Source organism: Physeter macrocephalus, unplaced genomic scaffold, assembly GCF_002837175.3.
Source record: "Physeter macrocephalus isolate SW-GA unplaced genomic scaffold, ASM283717v5 random_1581, whole genome shotgun sequence".
Lineage (NCBI taxonomy): Eukaryota > Metazoa > Chordata > Mammalia > Artiodactyla > Physeteridae > Physeter > Physeter macrocephalus.
This window is the reverse complement of record NW_021146371.1, coordinates 8,143-13,351: the sequence shown is the minus strand read 5'-3', so window position 1 is coordinate 13,351 and position 5,209 is coordinate 8,143. Positions and strand designations below refer to the sequence as shown.

Sequence of the window (5,209 nt, the reverse complement as noted above, 5' to 3'; positions counted from 1 at the left end):
GATTGGGTCCTCCCTGTCTCTGCCTTCCTTCCCTGTCCTCGGGTCGCCTCCCAAATCAACGACTTGCTCTCTCACCCTGTGTCAGGTTCTGCTTCTGGGAGAACCCAACTAGGTAATTGTCTCTTTTTCCCACTTTGTGAAATAGTTTCATAGTTGACACGGTATTTTCCTCATCAGAAAAATAAACATTTTTTTCAAGTCTTGAGATAGCTGAGAACGACCACCTCACCTCTGGAAGCAGATTCTGGCTGAAGGAGAGGTTGAAGGTATTTATCAAGTGCCTACCATGTGCCAGGCACTGTTCTAGGCACCGGAGATATAGGTGAACAGGGCAGCAAACAGACGTGGCCTCTGCTCCCGTGGAACATTCTAGTGGGGGTGAGAGAATGAATATGCCTCGTTCACCCCAAGTTTGATAAGCACCATAAAGAGAAATCTGGGTGAAGTGGTCAAAGTGATGGGCTTGGGGAAGGGAGGTTGAGGAGCTCCATTTTTGGACTGGCTGGTCAGGGAGGGCTGCCTGAAGGAAGTGACATTTGAACTGAGACTTGATTGACAAGAGGGAGCCCGACAGAACCTGGGACCTGTGCTGTGAGAACAGCCAGGAAGTGCCTTCCTACTGAAGATGCAGTCTGAGTACCAGCAGCAGCAGCATCACCTGGGTGCTTGTTAGAAATGCAGGCTCTCAGGCCCACCCCAGCTGCACAGAACTGGACTCTGCATTTGAATGCGACTGCCAGGTGATTTGTGTGGGGTAGTGGATTGCATAAGAGGGCCGGAGTTACTGCTGTTTCAGGATGCAAGCGGTGGTCAGACAGTGTGACTGACGTGTAAACATCTTGTCTCAGTGAGAAGCTGGTTCTCTTGTGATACCCACATTGGCAAAGGGACCTGAGCCTTTGTTTTTGTTTTTAGAGCAGTGTCATAGTTTTTGGGAAAATCAAGGAATCATCTAGCAGTCAGAAGCAAGAGACCTGAGAAACACAGTCTATTATGAGGCATCTTATAAGGTAATATCACCATTGTGCTGAAGAGTGCCTCCAATCCAGGCCTGGGTACTGCGTGTCAAGTTGAGGCTAGTCGGGAAGGCCACAGGTCGTCTTTCTGAAAACGCATTTAATTGCCTGCGATTCACCCCTTGGACAGAAGTCAGAATGAGGGATCATATTCTTAACCTGACTATGATCTCATAACCGGCAGCAGCTTGCAACTACAGATCCAGGCTGAGGACCAGCCATGGAAGGAACATACCCTTGTAATGGAGAAAAGTTGCATAAACAGTGGGTGAAAGCAAAGCAAAAGCACAAACGTCCTCAAATATCATTATTTTTGCACTGTGCAAATTACCATGAGTTTTACAAACTGTAATGGGTAATGGATTGTGTTTGGCTGTTAGTACAGAGACCTGACTACGGTTGCTTATATAAACTACAGGGTTTCTTCTTTACTTAAAAAAAAAGTCTAGGACTTCCCTGGTGGCGCAGTGGTTAAGAATCTGCCTGCCAATGTAGGGGACACGGGTTCGAGCCCTGGTCCGGGAAGATCCCACATGCCGTGGAGCAACTAAGCCCGTGCACAACAATTACTGACCCTGCGCTCTAGAGCCCACGAGCCACAACTACAGAGCCCACGTGCCACAACTACTGAAGCCCGCATGCCTAGAGCCCATGCTCTGCAACAAGAGAAGCCACTGCAACGAGAAGCCTGTGCACCGCAACGAAGAGTAGCTCCCGCTTGCCACAATTAGAGAGAGCCCGGCATGCAGCAACGAAGGCCCAATGCAGCCAAAAAGTAAAATAAATAAATCAATTTATTAAAAAAAAAAAGTCTAGAGATAGCCCAGGGACATCCACAAATTCATCAGTGACTTCCTCCTTTCTGTTCCACCATCCTTGGCATATAGCTTCCTTCCTTAAGGTTACCTCATGGTCAAAGATGGCTGCTGCAGCCCTTGCAATCTTGTTTGTGTTCCAGGTAGAAGGAAGAAGGAAGTAGCAAGTGGGCAAGTTAAGTCAGTTCCCTCTAAATAGCTTTCCTGGAAGCCCCACCTAATGACTTCCTCTTATTATTTCATCATCCTCCCTTAATTGCAAGGGATGCTGGGAAATGTAGTTCTTAAGATGGACACATTGAGTTCCTAAAGCTGCCAACCTCCTTCTCTTCAAGGCCAGCTGGGCACGTTCAGTTTCCCACAGGTACGATCATTTGGTTGCCATCTTTGTTCCCTCCATTGGCCTGGAGGACATGATAGCCCTTGCTAAATTCACCCAAAAAAGCTTAAATGATGGCCAACAAAGCCCGTTCTTCTTGAACACTGGAATGTCTCTAATAAAAAAAGCTCTCCTCCAAAATAAAATGGCCTTGGACATTATAATGCCTCAAAAGGAGCCATCTGAACCATTATCCCAATAAAATGTTGTGTTTTCATACCTGAAAAAAAAAAAAGGGCACATTGCCCACTTGAATAAAATTTAGGCTCTGTTAGCAAAGAACAACTGTGGAATGATAATTGGGAAGGGAGCTAGCAGACTCTGTTACATATATTATCCCATTCCATGCTCAGTTTTGAGAGATCCTTAGGAATATCCACCATTTCCCCCATGAGGTCTGAGATTCTGTGACATATCTGGGTAAAAGATTTTTTGTCTCATAGATAACAGACTAGCAGCACTATTTTCTATTGTTTGTTAAGGCAGGTAGAATTTACTTGCCCTAGGTTAGCTGTATTTCATAACAAGGGGAGGAGAACATATAAGGCTTCCAATTTCTGTTAAAAATTTCTTTCTTTAAAACTTATCTTTGTTTTCAATCTGTGTTACTGTTTAAAACAAGAGTTTACCTTCAGTTTACCAAACGAGGTAAGTGGGTTGTAACTGGATCCAATCATGAGCATGCCATTTCTGCTCTCAGAAAGGCATCAAAAAGGGGAATCAGAACACACCTCTTCCACCTTCCTTCCCTACTTGCTGGAACACTCACCTCCTGTTCCTGTACAAGATGACTTTGGAAGGTGAGTTGTGGGCCTTCTGGGTCACCCTTGGAGTCTAGGACTTTTTGAACAATCAGAGAATCCCACCTTCATTAGAGAGCTGAATGCAGCCTGGGTGAAATCTAGATCTGGTGGGTTTTTTTTTTGCGGTACGCGGGCCTCTCGCTGTTGTTGGCCTCTCCCGTTGCGGAGCACAGGCTCTGGACGCGCAGGCCCAGTGGCCATGGCTCACGGGCCCAGCCGCTCCGTGGCACGTGGGATCCTCCCGGACTGGGGCACGAACCAGTATCCCCTGCATCGGCAGGCGGACTCCCAACCACTGCGTCACCAGGGAAGCCCCCAGTCTGGTGGTTTTAAAACATGTTCTCCATGGGACTTCCCTGGTGGTCCAGTGGTTAAGACTTCGCCTTCCAATGCAGGGGGTGCAGGTTCAATCCCTAGTCGGGGAGCTAAGATCCCACATGCCCTGTGGCCAAAAAACCAAAACATAAAGCAGAATAATATTGTAACAGATTCAATAAAGACTTTAAAAATGGTCCACATCAAAGAAATCTTAAAAAAAATAAATAAAACATGTCCTCCAAATCTATGACACTCCTCTCTTCAAAAGATGGGGTCTAATTCCCCCCTCCCCTTGAATGTGGCCCAGACTTAGTGTGTTGCTTCTAAGGAATAGAATGTGGCAGAATGATGCTGTATGACTTTTGAGGCTAGGTCATAAAAAGGGTAACTTCTGCCTGGTATTCTCAGCTCGCTCACTCTGGGGGAAGCCATGTCTTGAGGACACTCAAGCAGCCTGTGGAGAGCCTGAGGCTCCTCATCTGTTCATTTCACCATCCTGGTTCATTGAAAGATCAGACTGTGGACTGGGAATATGTGTCTTCTCAGTGAGATGTTTGGATTCCTTCTTCTCCAAGAGATCTTCTCACTAAGTCATCCCTCTCCTGCTGTCTTTGCTTCAGCAAAGGATGGTGATTCTGGAGACAGGCTGCCTGAGTTTCAATCCTGGTTCTACTGCCTATAAGCCGAGTGTTTTTTTTTTGCCTTTTAAAAATTTATTTATTTATTTATTTTTGGCTGTGTTGGATCTTTCTTGCTGTGCGTGGGCTTTCTCCAGTTGCGGTGAGCCGGGCTACTCTTCATTGCAGTGGCAGGCTTCTCTTTGTGGTGGCTTCTCTTGTTGCGGAGCACGGGCTCTAGGCACGTGGGCTTCAGTAGTTGTGGCGCACGGGCTTAGTTTCTCCGTGGCATGTGGGATCTTCCCAGACCAGGGCGTGAACCCCTGTCTCCTGCATTGGCAGGCGGATTCTTAACCACTGCACCTCCAGGGAAGTCCGAGCTGGGTGGTTTTATATGAGTTATTTAAGCTCTCTAAGCCTCAGTCTCCTCATCTGTAAAAGGAGACAATCGATGGATATACATCAGGGTTTCTCAACCTCAGCATCACTGACATTTGGGCCAGATAATTCTTTGTTGTGGGGCTGTCCTGTACATTGTAGGATGTTTAGCAGCATTCCTGGTCTCTACCCACTAGATGCCAGTAACAATGTCTCCCCTATCCCAGTTACAACAACCAAAATGTTTCTAGACATTAGCAAATGTCCCGTGAGGGGGCAATATTACCCCCAGTTGAGAACTGTTGACCTAAGTCATTTAGTTCTGTGCATGGTGCTTAGTCAGCACTCGAGAAATGATCATCATGATTATTTTTCTCTCTTCGATTGCAACAATATTAGATTTCAGCAACGTTTTTGCTAGGTGTTTTTTTTTTAAGATGCTGTTTGCATTTTTGTGACAAAGTTATTTTTTAAAATGTATGCAAGATGGCTCATTTCATGTGATGTGAATTTTAACTCACTTTATTTTTTATTTATTTACTTAAAAAAAATTTTATTTATTTATTTTTTTGGCCGTGCCAAGTGGGATCTTAGTTCCCGGACCAAGGATCGAACCCATGCCTCCTGCAGTGGAAGCAAGGAGTCTTAGCAACTGGACCACCAGGGAAGTCCCTGTATGCTGTTAAACGTTAAATAAAAGATGTTTTATTTTATCTTGTTATTAGTATTGCCTTTTTGTGCTTAGAATATGATTTGACTTCTCTTATGTCTTCTGTCTCATGTCCTTGAGTCTAACTTTGACCTTTCTAGCAGTAATTAATCCATGAGACCACTTTTGCTGCCCACTGTGATGAATGCATGCATTATGTATCGTGAGAAGCTA

The 5,209-nt window shown here is 45.4% G+C and overlaps 1 long non-coding RNA gene across 1 annotated transcript; it reads left to right on the top strand.

Moving 5' to 3' along the window:
* The first annotated feature begins 2,058 nt into the window (after positions 1-2,058).
* Positions 2,059-4,976, top strand: LOC114485332 (uncharacterized). The gene is made up of 3 exons (XR_003678807.2): positions 2,059-2,195; positions 2,911-3,010; positions 4,910-4,976. It is a non-coding gene; the product is annotated as an uncharacterized lncRNA (long non-coding RNA).
* Positions 4,977-5,209: the final 233 nt, after the last annotated feature.